Raw genomic sequence first — 17,011 nt, 5'->3', positions numbered from 1 at the left:
ACTTTGCCGGAATTTCTATCTTCCAAATATTAAAAAAAAAATTTATTATTTTATATCAATATTTTTTATTTTGTGAATAAAATTTAATTTTTTTAAATTAATATGATTAAATTAAAATATAAAAAATATTTGTAATTTTCCGTACGCGCCAAACACCAAAAAATGATTTCGACGGAAAATATTTTTTTGAAAAATGACTTCCCTGAAACTATTTTACGACAGAAACCATTTTACACCGAAACAAACAGAGCATAAATGTCATATGCCACAATGTTATATTATTATATGATCATATAGTCTTATAATATTACATGAATAATACAATATGAATAATGTGATTAAGTATTTGAATTGTCATTATATCGTATGATTAAGTGATTAACAATTAAGTATTTATATAATTTACTTTTTTTTTATTTATTTAATATACATATTAATATAACCAAACAATTATAACCAGTTAATATTTACTGACCATTTTTATTTGTTACTTAATTTATGTTTACATATAGTATATTGTTTATTAATGTACTATATTATAAAAATAAGTTATATATTAATTTGTTAAGTTATATATATATATATATATATATATATATATATATATATATATATATCACGAGTCGAGCCTTAATAAATGAGTTGATCTTCATAAGAGTGAGTTCACAAGCTTTAATCGAGTCAAGCCGAGTTTATACGAGTTTGCATCGTTTAATAATCGAGTTTGATTTCGTGTTCACTAGCAGCTCATTTAATAATCAATTCGAGCACGAATCAAGTTTATTCGAGTCGATCTCGATAAAGTTCCTGAGTAGCTCAACTGGTTTACACCCCTAGATGTATCTAAAATCTTATGGGTGTATAACCGGTTGCAGTTGGTTATTTCCAAACCGCAACCGCAATACTCGATTATTCCCATTTAAATAACCGAAACTATTATTACTAACTGTCGGTTATCTGTTTATAAAAAATCGGTTATTAACCTAGTAATCAGTTTTCAAAAACAGTTAATTTTTTTTTTTAAAAAAAAAAAATCTAATATTAGAGAATCTTTTAGAGTTGATGAAACATAGTGTAATGACATATTACTAAATCAATTTGAATAAAAAGTAATATTTAAATTAGAGCAGAAAATAAAAACAAAAATGGAAGCTAGAACAAAATCACAGAAAATAAAGACTAAATATGAAGAATGAAAAATACTAATATAATAGAAAATAAGTGTTTGTTTTGTTTACTTTTTTCAGTCCCAATAAAACCTTGAAAGCGAATGACTTCCATCAATTAAGAACGTAAACAATATGCAATTTTTTTTATTACATGAGATATAAGGTTTAGTACATGAATGCATTTGTTAAACCTCTGCTAAAACTTAGAGACCAAAATATTATTCTCTTTCTCTTATATATATTCTTGTCTTTCACTTATATATTCTTCTCTTTCTCTTTGCCTCCATGCTGAGCAAACCCTAAAATCCCAGATCTCCACTACATCGATCTACACGTACACCATCAATATTGTCTGCCCTATAACCGTCTAAGCAACCGCCCTCATCACAATCTCCATGGCTATGCCAGGCCGTTCGAGGCCACTGCCAACTCGCATATCACTCTATGAATCACTAATTCTTGATCCACCACCGTCTATTTGTTGCCGTCGCCGTCGTGATATAACTTTTTCTTGTCCTTATAATTACAACGTAGTTTTCTGTATGATTTTCCCCTGTCGTTCTGATTTGGAGCCGTTTACTGTATGGTACAAGATTAAAGTTTGTTCAGAAAGCCGTGTGAAGAATCTCGAGAATGAGATAATAGAGATCCAGCGGCCGGTTTGGGCAGGAGTAGTTCCAATATTTGCAAGCGTTGCAGCCCTAGGCTGCGATATATACTTTATTGGTGGCGAATATGTACCTCTTTCTCTTTCCAGAAGGCGTGCAGTCTCTTTATCGGATGTTTATAAAGTAGATGTCACTACTGATCGTGAGGGGTTGTTGCATACGGTGCCTTCTATGCAATTTTCAAGAACCCTTCATCACACTTTCGTACTTGATGGTAAGATATATGTTGTCGGCGGTCATGGAATTTCCTTCCGCAGATATACAAGACAGGATACAAGACGGTATGTTGACAACATGGGTAGAAGAGTTGGAGCCCCAGATGTTGAGGTGTATGACCCCACCATTAGAGAGTGGGAGGCCTTGCCTCCTCCTCCCATTCCCATTGAAACCCAGTATATTTGTGCAGCACTTGAGAATCCAAACAGGATTCTCGTTGCTTCCTTTTATAGGAAAGGTGACTATTTCGTATTCTATCAATATAACGTGGAGCAAGGTTGTTGGAAGATGCTTCACAAACCTAAGCGCCAGGTACACTGGCTGTGTCCTACTAGACATGGAGGAAGGGCTGTAACGGTGGGCAACACTCTGTATTGGGTAACCAGAAACATATCGTTGCTTGCCTACGATGTAGTCGAGGACGTGTGGCTTTTAGGGGATGTCAAAGGTCTGGGAATCTCATCCGTTGAATACGACTCCTACTACTCTGGTTCTTTTATCCATTTAGAGGGCGAGAGGTTCGCCATAGTGCAAACCGTGGCTAAAACTGTTGAGTTTGCCATAATTGATGTCTATCGGAAGGAGGGTTTTGAATTGGGAATTTCAGTGGTGTCCATCCATAAATATAAGACGGAGTACAATTATTCGGTAGAGAGTTGCTTTTTAGTGTAAATCTCTTGCTGTCTCTCGATATTCTTTTTGATCTTTTTACCAAACACAAAACATTTCCTCTGCACAAGTAACCTTCCATAACATTTTGGCTAGCTAGTACGTACACATTAATTCTGATATTATTCATATTCTAGTGCTTGGTCTTTGTTAAATGCATCAAACTGAAATAGTATTTCATCTTTGTATACCTTGTACAATGATTTAATTTTCTTAAATAGGAGTTACTAATTGCTGGGATTTGATCATCAATATAATTAAGCATGTTTGCAAAGAATTTTCTTAATAACATATGCTTTTTTTTAAATAATAATAATAATAATAAATAAATAAATAAAATAATAATGGGGGAATGGCGATAGTTAAATTATAATTGAAAAAAAAAAAATTGGTTCATGGTTTTTGATTGGGATGAGTAATATTATTTACAGTCTTTTTCTAATGAAATTTTATGAACGCCCTTAGCTATTTCTATTTTTTGTTTGTCTATGACATTTCCTTCTATTCACGAGGACAATTTTAAAATTAGAGACTTAAGTTAGAGGAAGGGCTCTAGATCTCAATTTCATAATCAAGAGATAGGTAGAAACCTTTGTCAATGATACATGTAGATATATGGACACTATATTGTGGATTTAGGGCGGCTTATATAGTCTCGCAAGAATGTGAGCTTCTCTAAGTGTGGTAACTTTCAAAAGCCCTTGTCACTGATAAACCCTTAAACATATATATCATCTTTTCCTAGTTCCTAGTTGCGTCATTATTGTAAAGTTTGAAGTTGTTGAACCCAAAAGGCCTACCAGCCTGGATGCCGAACATACTTAATTGATTGTGCAGTTTGAGAGAGAGGTTCAAGCCATACCATACACTGATAGACATGCTGTGCATTTGAATCATGAGCCAGAGTGGTTTGTACGTCATACTGTGGGTTTTACGTCGTCAATTCCCACCTGTTCATTACAGATATATAGGGAGCAAGACAAGGATGAATAACTTAACTACCATGTTAAATATAACCAACCTGAAGAGTTGCAACCATATTTGTGCGTCATAGCTGTAGTGAAACATGTCATGAGAGAATAGAGAGCCACCTAAACATCAGAAGCACGCAGATGCATAAATTTATTCCGATCGACTTGAGCAACAGAGCGGAGTAAAATGTAATAAACCTTTGACAATATTGTTACAAACACTGGAGCAGCAACCACAAATATCTGTAGAAATTCATTGGGTGATAGAATCAGAGATGGCCAAAGCGCTAAATCCTTTATTGTTCAGAGCTTCAATGATCATAAGCTGCAACAACCTGGAATATATTACATTGATTAGTGGAAAATCTAAAAGAAATGTTGTGCAAATATTATATATATTTCTTGTAAGCTTCAATCATCATAAGCTGCAACAACCTGCAGTTCTTTTTAACTGAAATATTGTGTATTTCTTTTTGATAAGTGCAAGGTGCAAATACCGTTAGAGAGAATACATCAACTCTTCTTACCCTTTTTAATTTCCCCATCTCCATGAAAAAATGCAAAGCAGAAGAATATTTCAAACGAAGCATGTACTCAAGCAGACGATAGACTTGTTCAGAACAATAAGAATTGCAGATGATAGCTAGGTAACGTCAAACACCCATGTGCAATTCCATACATCCATCCATGTTCAAAGACCCAAACCTTAGATACCCATGCATGCTCGGCTACACACATTTACCAATGTACTAAAATTATTAGATGATCCTCCTGAACTTGTCAAAGTGTGGCAAAAATTATCTTCCGTCCAGTCGTCCGTTTGTTTGAACGAAAAGTCGGTCACGTGCATTTTTCCTTCCAAAAATGTCCCCACCTCATCGACCTTTATACCTGCACATGTCTAGGGAAGAAGACACGTGTTGAGCAGCCAGAACAGGAGTAGGATGTGACAATGAACAACACGACGTTGTCTCACTCGCCGAACCCGCTTCCGATCAGGAAGCTCATTGTGGAGGTGGTCGACACACGTGACCTGCTTCCCAAAGATGGGCAGGGTAGCTCCAGCCCTTACGTGGTGGCAGACTTCGACGGCCAGAAGATGCGGACTTCCACCCAGTATTGCGACCTGAACCCCGTCTAGATCAAGTGGTCTATGGTTTTAAGCTTTCATGGATCCAAGTTTTGTGTGAACTTAAAACTGGTCAGCTATGCTCGTGAAGTTTCTAGTGAACTCCGTGAACTCGACCAGGATCACCGTCCCTCTCCCCATAAAGCTGTAGATCAACGATTGCTGGCCCATCTTAAGCCGCACAGCAATTCATCTCGTGGGTCACTCTGGCTTTCACCCACCCATGGATAATGCTTCTATCACTACACCTCCACCATCTCTTGCATGGAGCGCCTGAAGTCAGCATAATGGACCGGTAAGTATGTGGGGACCTGTAACGCCCCGCTTTTGCAAAAAACATAAGTGAATTTTTTTTTTCAATTTTCACGTGATGTTACGACATCATCAGAATTATAAATTGGTAGCGGAATGTATATTTATCCAACAGACTTGAAATTAAATAACACATCAGAGTTTATAACTGAAATACCTCAAAATAGATATATAAAGTGTAACTGAATAATTACACATAAGATAGTATTTGTACCACACAAGGCACATATAATTTACAAGTCAAAATAACTAGAGTATAGCTAATACACACAACAGAAATATAAATATCGTTCTCAAGATAATATATAATAAATGATTGAAACACAGCAGTCCACAAAATGGGAGCAAGTTACTTATTAAAAAAAAAAAATGGGGGCAAGCTAGCCTCAAGTACTGTCAACAGGATCCACCTAAGGATCTGGGTAATCTTGGTACTCCTCCTCTTCATATTCTGTAATAATATATAATATAAAGAGGAAAACAGTAATACAAAATTCCTAAGTGAATCCACTGTTTCCAATAATATAATGAATGCTGATTTATTTAATAAATGCAACACAATGCAAATATGGCTTCATAATCACATGTATATGCAATATATGGTCTATGGTCGTGAATCATAGACATAGATCGAATATATACACAATTATAAAGTAATAATATGACAGTTTTATATGCAATATCTTAATTATTTTCTTTTGCACTCCTCTCATAATGGAACCTACGGTCCGTCTTAGTCTGTTGTGGGAACCTACTCTCCCGAAAACCTACGGTCTCCTCACTTAAAGCTTAATTATCTGTTGCTGGAAACCTAAGGTTCCAACTGATCGAAAACCTACGGTTTCAGTCGCTTATTTATTAACTTTTATGGGAACCAAAGATCCCACTGGTAAGCCATCCACCCACCATTGTGTACCAGCTTTGTTATTTAACAATTTAATTAAAACAGAAAAATATGTAAATTCACATGCACAAACAAATAAATAAATAAGTATCCACAACATTATAGAAAAATCCACCAGCATCAACCTCAACAAATATAAAGATACTTACAGTGTTTGCTCCAAATGATGTCCAGAGGAAAATACAGACTGCACATAATAAATTACCATAAGGTGCTAATAGAATATTATTATTATAGATATTATTAATTCTTTATTACCGTCATTAATTTTATTTCTTAAAGACATCATTAATTGTTTGGGCATTACAACGGCTATATATTTAAATATAGATATTGCAATTGTCCTTATATTTGTTTATAAACAAAAGTAGGTAAAATAATTTCATTTATGTCTATTACATAAATATAAATAGACGGCACAACGACATAAATATTAATATTTTGTATTTTAAATTAGATAGAATAACGGTATTATAAAATCAAACGCCTATTAGCATTTTAAATTATTTGGACAACGTAACGGCACTATCAAAAATATTCCTTTCCCCACTAAATATACTCCCCTTAAAAATATATTTTAAACGTATATATATCATCACTCAGTACACATATCTATTTCTAAGTATAGATTATTTATCATTCAACACACACACACACACACACACACACACACACACACACACACACACACACACATATATATATATATATATATCTTTTCCTTATTATACCTTTATGTGCATATATATGACTTAAGAATATAAAATATAAATCAATTCTCTTTTCTTTTTTTTGCCGAAAATGTTAGAAGCACCTAAAGAATTCTTGTCCTCCACCGGTTGAAGAAGTCTGGAAGAGAAAACCAAAAGAAACTAACAAAGAAATAAGTGAGACTTTTTGTCTTTTTCTTTAAAGAAGCAACGATTATTCCTAGAGACAAAAGAGATGGATTTTTTTTTCTAGAATTCTCTTTGCTCTCTTAGGAAAACCGGTGCTACTTCCCTTCTTCCCAAAAACTTCATCTCCTATACACTAGCCGATTACCCAAAAAAAAGAAGGAGATGCTGCTACAGAGACTCACCAAAAAGAAGTGAGGGACACGGGTCCACTGCTACTGTAAAGGATATGCTACTACCGTGAAGGATGTGTGAGCCAAGAGAAGGTATTTTCTAAAATTAATCCTTGTGTTGTCTAATTTACGCTTTGCTCTGTTTTTTAGAAACACAACAGAATAATTCCCTTTTTTTTTTTTTTTTTTTTTCTCGGTGATGCAGAAAAATGAGAGAAGAAAGGTATTTCTTCTCCTATTTTCGGTTCTATTTGAGAGAGAATTAGTATCTTCTACTGCTGGAAACAGAAATGGGAAAACAAGGATTTCACAGAACTCATTGTGAGAAGAAAAGTACAGATTTTTTTTTTTTTTTTTTTTAGAGTTTCAGGTTTTTTTTTTTTTTTTACTATATATATGCAAACGTTTGTGCAAGCTCCAGATTTCTAAGATTATCAAGGGTTGGATTTAATCTAAAAGTCTTCTGATCGATGGCTGAGGCGTTCACGTACAGGTGTTCAATGACCTGATTCGAAGTATCATAAAGTGGAATAAAATATTCCTGAATCGACAAATCCTTCTCACTATCTAACTAGTTTTTACAGTCAAACACAGTTCTAATTCTCTTACTAAGTAAGTTTTGTTTTGTCTTACTTTGGTTGCTGTTGGGTTGGGCTTTGTACATACGGAACAGTGGAAGAAAAATCAAGCAATTGAGCCTGGCCGAGTTCACGGAGATGCAAAGAACGCTTGCCATGGCTCCATGACGGTCGAAGCCTTTGCCGCTAAGGAAACTTTGAAAGTTCCGAGCAATTTCCGCTAGGACCAGGATAACGTTTTTCAGTGCCTACTATCACACAAGGCTTCACGACTACGGTCAAATGTGCGGTCCCGTCTTGGATGATGTTGGGGTTTTTCCAGTCTATTAATATATCATAGTAATTTTTTTTTTTTCTTTTTAATCGGCTAATACGGTGGGTTCTTGAGTAATTTTGAGTTACAAGATTTATATTTCTGTGTGGAAGCAGGGGCTTTGTAACCGCGCAATTTTAATCACCTAGTAAACTTTCTTAATTTAGCGAAAGGTCATGGGAGTCATATATATATATATATAAAGTTTAGTTTTGATTTATCTTCATAGTAGTTTTTTTTTTTTTTTTTTTGTGGTGAAATTTTCTTCAAATATGAGTTGATATGTTGAAAACTGTATTTAGAGCATTTGTAGTAGACTCACTAAAATAACTTTTTGGCTATTTGTGGAATTGGTTTGAAATGAGTTCTCAACAGCCTCACCAATTTGGTGGGTGCTCACTCACCAATAATAGTGAGTACTGTTTACTCACTAAAACAATAAAAAAACTGTTAAAACTTTCTTCTTCTTTTTTATATTCTTTTTATTGCTTTCCCATACATCACAGGCAACTGCTTTTTTTTAAATGATTATTTAAATAGAATAGTGATAATAAACAACTAAAATCGTAAGGCTGCTGTGAGTGCTTTTAAAAGTGGATGGTTAAAATGGAGAAAAATATTTTTATTTTTATTTTTTTTTTAACTATTTTGGTTAGTATAATTTAGAATGCTCTTAGAGTACTAGCAGCAATTACCCTATATTGGTTCCCTTCCCTATATTTAGGAAAAATTTCATAAAAAACATAAAAAAAACCTCTCACAACAGATGTACTATATTTAAATGAGGGAGTTGAGAATGAATAGTAATTTCCTATGTATACATATCTACTATTCATTTCCTATGTATTATTTTAATATAAAAAAAAGGTATATTTAACTGATATAGGGAAGAGAAAAAAAAAAGTAGGAAAGAGAAAAAAAAATACAATAAGAGTAAAAAAATAATATTTAATTGATATGGAGAAAGGTAAAAGAATCTATTGTGAAATTTTTTTTATAGAAAAAAAAAAAAGAAAAAAAGAAAAAAAAGAAAGTAGTTTTGTTCCCTAAATATAAAGAAAATAGTCAAAAATTTGTTGCTAGTACTCTTAAGAGTGGAGTTGAGACACTATAAAGAGCTTTTAAAATAAATTAAGAAACAATGTAGACTTTTTTTGTTTAATACTAGGTGTTGGGAAATACTCCTAGTCGTGGGGGCCCACAAGGAGCCCATGTAAGCTTCTTATCCCCAGGCCTATTGGGGGTCACCAGTATCTATGTCATTCACTAAGGACGAAATTCTAACCGAGGTACTCCAGGGATTCGATGGACCAAGGGACCTTTAGGAATTCGAGGGATCCAGGGACCTTGGGAACTTGAGGAGTTGATGGATCTCTACCACCGAATTATCTATAAGGGGACATACCTCTTCGGATAACTTGGTGTAAGTCCACCTTCACTAACTGAGAAAGCCAATTTAGGAGGAGAACTGATTCCCGTATACTGTAGAGCTCACCTCATGTGAAAGGGTTGTTATATACTTGTTGAAAAAGTGATGTATTTCTATCATTTTTCATTTAGAAGCTCTCTTCGGCAGTTGTCCAATCATTTTTTTTAAATATAGAAAATAAAGGGGTAATTACCTTTTCCCCCCATGAACTACCGGCCAATGTCATTTTGCCCCCACGAACTACCACTTCGACCAAAAGAGAGCATCAAACTACCATTTTTATACACGTTGCCCCCTTCCGTCAGGAATTCCGTTAATTTTGGATGGAATATGCCATTTTTTACCGTTAATTTTGACTTAAAGACCAAAATACCCTCTACAGTAATTAATAAAAAATATTAAAATTAATATATTTAAAAAAAAAAAAAAAAAAAAAAAAAAAAAAAAAAAACCAAAAACCTGAAGGAAAAAGGGTGGCGGCAGCCACCCCTTTAGGTGGCCGGGTGGCCTGCGAGCCACCCCCAGAGGTGGCTTCTAAGGGGTGGCCGCACGACCTCCCCAGAACCTGGGGGGGCCGCGCGGCCACCCTAGGTCATTTCTAGGGTGGCCGCACGGCCTCCCCAGAACCTGGGGGGGCCGCGCGGCCACCCTAGGTCATTTCTAAGGTGGCCGCGCGGCCACCCGGCCACCTCCCGCCACCCCTTTCATTCAGTCTTTCTTTTTTTTCTTTTTTTTTTTTTTAAATGAGGGTATTTCAGTCATTTTTAAAATTGAGTTAGGGCATTTACGTCTTTGCATGAAGTAGACTGACAGAAGGGGGCAAAGTGTGTAAAAATGGTAGTTTGATGCTCTCTTTTGGTCGAAGTGGTAGTTCGTGGGGGCAACATGACATTGGCCGGTAGTTCATGGGGGGAAAAGGTAATTACCCCGAAAATAAAACTACTTTTTATTTTCTTATTCAAATACACCGCATAATAAATTTTTTTACATTTCTCTATGTTATTAAAATAATATTTTATTTTTAATTCCATAAACTCTTTCATTTTCTCTCTCTCCTCCATCTTCTTCGTCCTTGGAGCCGAACAACATCACTGAATCGTCGTCGTCGTTGATTAAGGGGCCTCGGAGAACGGAGCTATGGAACATGGCGTTCGGAATCGCGGCCTCAGCTAAGCTCTGGGAGAGGAGGAAGAACTATATCAAGCTCTGGTTCAAGCCCAAGGAAATGCGCGGCGTAGTGTGTCTGGACCGTCTAGTGAAGAGCTCCCGCAATGAGGGCTTACGACCGGTGAGGATCTCCAGTAACACGTCGCAGTTTTTGTACACGAATTGGCAGGGGCACCGGTCCGCGATTCACATCTCGCGGATCGTGTCCGAGACGCTATGTCTCGGGCTCAAGGATGTCCACTGGTTCGTGATGGGCGACGATGATACCATTTTCAGTTCAAGAGAGAGAGAGAGAGAGAGAGAGAGGCAGATTGGGCGTTTGAGGTTCAAGACCAGTTCGAAGCTTGAATGGAAGAAGAAGAGAAGCTTGATCAACGAAGAAGAAAAATAAGAGATGCGGGTTGCAGAGAGGAGAGAGACTTTTTTTATGATTATAATAAAGCTTGTGAATGCTACATTGCAACCAAATGCATTTGGTTGCAATGTAGCATGGGAGTCTGTTGTGGAGCTTTTTACGATTTTTTTGAAATTTTTCCTAAAATTTTTTTCTAAAATTTAGAGAATAGAAAACTTATAAGTGGCTACTGGGAATGCATAAGAAAAGATATCAATAAGAAGATCCATGAGGAAAGGTCTTTGATGACCCACCGCCTTTCATATCAGACATTACCCTCCAATAATAGGGGTGGCACGGGTTTTTGGGTTTTCTGAAAGCCTACCCCTAGTCGTCGGTTTTTAATTTTGATTACCGATACCTTAAAATGTGTATGCTATTTTCATCGGCTTTCAGGTTTTGCGGTTTGGGGGAGGTCAGGTATTCCTGAATGGCGTCTTCTTGTTCCATGTCTTCCTTCATACCCTTGTGCTAGTTCAACATAATTGCCTGTGATGTCAATTGAGGAGCAGCGGTCCAATGGACTGTAGTGGAGCTAAGCTATAATATGAAGGACAACGTGTTGTGGAGGGTGGAAAAGTCAATCTGCACTATGACGATTAAAGAGGGGCCTTGGGCCCTTGACAACAACAATAATGACTTGAATGAATCCGATGAAGAATACCTTACTTGATAGGGTTTGACGTTATGAATCCATGATGAAATCTTGTAAAAGGAGAGAAAGAGAGAGACTAAAAGAGACTCAAAGAGAGAAACTTGGACAGCTCGATGGCAAGATAGAATGTGGAGGTGAAGCGTGGGGGTTGAAGAGTGAAGGGTTTCTGGGGATATGTGCCGCATCTGAGAGTCAATGAGGACTTAGGGTTTTTTAGGAAAAAAACTAAAAAGAGTAATATGTGTGTGTGTGGGTTTTTTAGGAAAAAAACTAAAAAGAGTAATATGTGTGGGTTTTTTAGGAAAAAAACTAAAAAGAGTAATATGTGTGTGTGTGGGTTTTTTAGGAAAAAAACTAAAAAGAGTAATATGTGGGTTTTTTAGGAAAAAAACTAAAAAGAGTAATGTGTGTGTGTGTGTGTAATGCGGGTCGGTAGTCGAGAATCGTGAAAATCATTACCAAATATTGACCTAACCGGGTCGATTTTTTTTTTTTTTTTTTTTAAAAAAAAAAATTTCATAACCCGATTTTTAAACATTTGAATCAATGGTTCTCGGGACCTGCCGGGATGGGTGTGTGTAATGCGGGTCGGTAGTCGAGAATCGTGAAAATCATTACCAAATATTGACCTAACCGGGTCGATTTTTTTTTTTTTTTTTTAAAAAAAAAATTTCATAACCCGATTTTTAAACATTTGAATCAATGGTTCTCGGGACCTGCCGGGATGGGTGTGTGTAATGCGGGTCGGTAGTCGAGAATCGTGAAAATCATTACCAAATATTGACCTAACCGGGTCGATTTTTTTTTTTAAAAAAAAAAAATTTCATAACCCGATTTTTAAACATTTGAATCAATGGTTCTCAGGACCTGCCGGGATGGGGAAATCATGTTGGTATGATTCAAGCGGGTTTTACCCTCCCCTAGTGTCTACCACCGGCTTCTTTCAGTGAGTCAGCCATGTCTTCCTTGTGTTTGTAGGTATTCAAGGCTGCATTTTGGTAGTGTGGGGTAATTGTATTAACAATACTCATTAAAATATATAAAGAGATAATATAATTTAGTTCAATAATGTATTCCCAAATATGATATAAAAAGATTCTCCTATATATCTGATTTTTTTTTTTATCTCTATAGTCAAAAAGTTGCACTTTTATTATCATATAAAAAGTTCAATTGTACTAACTGTATTCCCAATTCTCATATAAAAAGACCCTCCCATCTGTTTTCCTTTTTCCTCTATCAGTCAAAAAGTTGCACTTTTATTATCATATAAAAAGTTCACCAAGAACCCACTTTGTATATTTTTTGGAGTTGCCTTAACTGGTAAGCGAATACACTTCTTATACTATCGGTCAAAATTCGAATATTCTAATACTTGGATGAGGAACAATTCTAGTAATCAGGATTTACCCATATTATATTAACAAGTATAATCCTTGTGTGGTTAATGTGCGTATGAAAATTTCTCTTCATTACCCAAGATTCAAGAAAAAGAACCCTTCCTTCCAAAATTGATAGCATGCTATTGTCAATTTGAAACACTCCTTCCTCTCTAACTTGTTAAAGACAGGAAGAGTCTTTTATAAATCTAATCTGCCTAGTGCCCAAGGTTATAAATCCAAATTGATAGATGTGAACTTTATTGATCGAGCTTGGTTCAATATTATAAGGTTTATACTGAGTAATACTACAACAACTTCCATTTTACTTTCACCCCATGGCATGTTAGCGAAAAAAAAATTACACCCTCTTCTAGTTAGTGTTATTTCTAATCACCTTATAGGGTAGTCGAAATCACTAGATTTAGTGATTGTGACCACTAAATAGAGAGATTTAATGGTTGCCACTGCTAGAAGGTTGCACTACAACAATATATGGCGTAAGGAGTGTGAAAATAAAAAAAAGAGAATGCTGGGTATTTTCATTTGAATAATGCTACACACATTTTCATTTCTTTACACTTATTTTCATACATTTTTAGGTGACTTTTAAAATTACCATTAGATTAAAATTCAATAAAGATCCATATCAAAGCCAAAGATAATTTTAAAAGCAACCTAAAAACATGTGAAAATGAGTATAAAAAAGTGAAAGTGTGTGTAAGATTACTCTTTTCATTCCAATCTGGCTGCTAATTTTTTCTTTTCAACTTTGGAAAGAAAAAGGAAATGTGATTGAAAGACTTGGATTCTTAAAAGGAGTAATGATAGGTAAGGGACAGCGTCCCCAGCCCGACCCTTTCTTACGTGGAAAGGGTCTTTTTCCTTTTAATATATTTAAAAAAAAAATCGAAAATCAAATTTTGAAACCTAATTAGGTCCATTCTATACCCATTTCGTCCCCAAACCATTTTCCCCCCAAATTTTTCCCTCCCACTCTCTCGTCCCTCTCTCTCTCTCCATCTCCTCTCATCAACCCCACCGTGAGCCCGCCACTGTCGACCACTCACGAGCCCGCCACCGTCGACCACTCACAAGCCTGCCACTCCACTATGTGTTCTCCATCTTCGGCCAAAACCCAACCACCGTGCGTTCTCCATCTCCAGTTCGGCTCCAACAACCTAACCAACGTACCGCCATGAGCAGCCCCAACCGAACCACCACCGCCGACGAGTCCATCCACCGTAAGGTTTTCTTAGTTTATATATATATATATATCTTTCCTTTTGATTTTCTCTCCATATATGGTATTTTTAGTTGTTTTTGGGTGAAATTTGGCTGATTCTTGGTCATTATTTCGTGCCCTAGATCTTGAAAAGCCTATACCTAAAAGCTTGAGCTTCTAGATCCTTGAATCGAGGATACAGATTTTTGCGTGGATTGGGGATCTCATCGAGCTCAATTCAGCTCATTTCCTTTCCAACTAATCTCTTATAGTGGCGCGTTTAAATTCCTCTTTCCTTTTTTTTGTTTTTTGAAGAAGAGATTTTGGCTTTTGTTTAAAGTTAGCATGTATATTATACTGGTAAAGCATAACTTGCAAGTTGTTAGATTATTATAATGGTAAAGTCTCTTTGATTAAAGTTTTTATTTTTTTGAAGGTCAATTGTTCTTACTATATTGATCTTCTTTTCTATTCGAAATCTGACTTGCAGGGAGGCAACAATTCCATCAATGACTTTGATAGTGGGAGCAAACCTGCTTAAGGGTAGGAAAAACTAATTTGATCTCTTTAGTGTTTTTTGGAATGTTGTTGATTATTTGGTTCAGACATTTGATTTTTTGATTTACAGGTTTTGAAATGTTGTTGATTCTTTGGTTCAGACATTTGATTTTTTGATTTACGGGTTTTGGTTCGGATATTTGATTTGATTTTGTTTGGGAATTCTCTGGTTGGCTGCTGAGAATTCTGTAGAAAATAAAACATAACATGGAAAAACAGAATGGAAAGGAAGTTTTGGGTGTTACATGTTCTGCTCGATGAAATGACTGACTGACTAACTAGCCTGAGATGATTGGGGTCTTTGTTAGCTTGAGCTTTTTTTTTTTTTTTTTCAATAAGTTTTAGATGTTCCTGTGAACTATAATTTAAAGAAACAACACAAAAGATCTGAGTTAACGGGTTGTGAATTTTGAGTTCAATTGATACAAGAAATACTACTTACAATTAATTGGCAGGGTCACTTTGAGTGCAACCTGTTTGATGAATTTTTCATAAAAAATTTGTGTACAAGTCTGATTTTTTAAGCTATGTGGTTTTTATAGCTATATTCCATTAAAAAAATCTATCACATGTTGTTTCACAAATTTTGCTGGAAGTGCTTTATTGCAAGCTCTCCATGCTTGGACTTCTATACTTGGGCGGAGACAACCCTTTGAAGCAATTTGGAGAGTTGACAAACTGTATACTCGAACAGTCGAACTAGTTGTTTATATTCAGTCATTTCTTGTTCTTTTATATATTACTTATTGTTTTGTGTCTGTTAGTGTACTGCGATTTTTTTTTAACCATACTGGTTCATGTTTTTGTACTTAACACCAAAAAAAAAAAAAAAAAAATGTTCATGTTTTTGTAATGTGACATGGTTTGATTCTCTTAATTGGCTTCATTCTAGTTGTAGCTTACTATTTTATCCATTTCTTCTGTTGGCACATATTTGTTACACAGAATGTGCTGAACACCCAAAATGTGCTTAGATAAATATACTATAATAGCTGTGAGAGCCAAGTTTACAAGAGGAATTTTACCTTAAAAGGCGTTAGTTTGATGCTGAATTTTGTTTGTTTATCTGCTGCTATGTCTTTTAGGAGCAAAAATCAAAATCTCTTGGGAGCATATGCATCATTTCTCTGTTTTTCAAGTGTTTGATGCATTATTCTAGATTGTTTATTTATATTAAACTATGTTATTTTATTTTATTATTTTATAAATCCTTTTTTCCTCTATTGGGTCCTTCATGGACGGGATAAAAAGAACTCACTTGTGCTTCCTTATTGCAGGGAACTCAATTTGGTCCGTAGGTGAATGCTGAAAGAAGACGGCCGAAAGTAGGGGCCTGCCTGTTTGGCAGTTTGGTTGCATTTTGGTTCTTTTGCTTTATTTACTGCAAGTTCCATAGATAAAAAAGTTTCATACAACTGAACTGGGACTTGCAACGAAGAAACTGACCCGTTTATATGCAAGTGGTGCATGATGATGGGAGTTTAATACTTGTACAAATTTCTTAAATGTATGTTAAATTGAATTGTTGTCTTTTGGTCTTAAAATATTAATGAATAAATGATTTGTGAATCTTCTGGACTTCAAATTAATTGAAGTCATCTTCAGGATGAATAAATGATTGGGGTACTGATTTAGATACCCTAATGTGATTCTTTGATCTGTATAGCCTAATTTTCTGTTTGTTAGCTTGGTTTTATTGGTTTTGATGGTTGTATAGGCAGCTTAAGGTTGGCTGCTTGAATTTGGCTGACCTTTGAGTGTATTGTTGAGTTTTGGTGATCCAGTTCTATGATGGGGACCTTTTTTTGAGAAGGATGGGACCTTTTCTGGGATAGCTTATAATTTCTCACGGCCAAGTTTTGTACTACCTATAGTACTGAGAGATTGTTGCCTATAAGGTAAATTTTGCATCCAAGAACTCAACCCTTTGTGTGCTTCTCTCAAATGGAGCATTGTGATTGCCACTTGTCAACAAGGGTTGGTAGTCTCTACAGGTGAGATTGAATACTGTCAAGTTTTTTTAAGTTTTGTGATTCCAGTTTTCTAGATCATTCAATATTTGCCTGTTATCAGTACCTTTGTGGCTATAAAAGAATGTGCAAGGTTACCAAGAAAGAGAGTCATTAAGAAGTTATAGAATGAACGACCCAGTAGTCATGTCTCATATACCATGCTGTTCTTGTTCACAAGAAACTTTTGAACAAGT

This window comes from Alnus glutinosa, chromosome 7 (genome assembly GCF_958979055.1).
Source record: "Alnus glutinosa chromosome 7, dhAlnGlut1.1, whole genome shotgun sequence".
Lineage (NCBI taxonomy): Eukaryota > Viridiplantae > Streptophyta > Magnoliopsida > Fagales > Betulaceae > Alnus > Alnus glutinosa.
The sequence above is the reverse complement of the archived record's forward strand: the minus strand, read 5'-3'. Positions refer to the sequence as shown.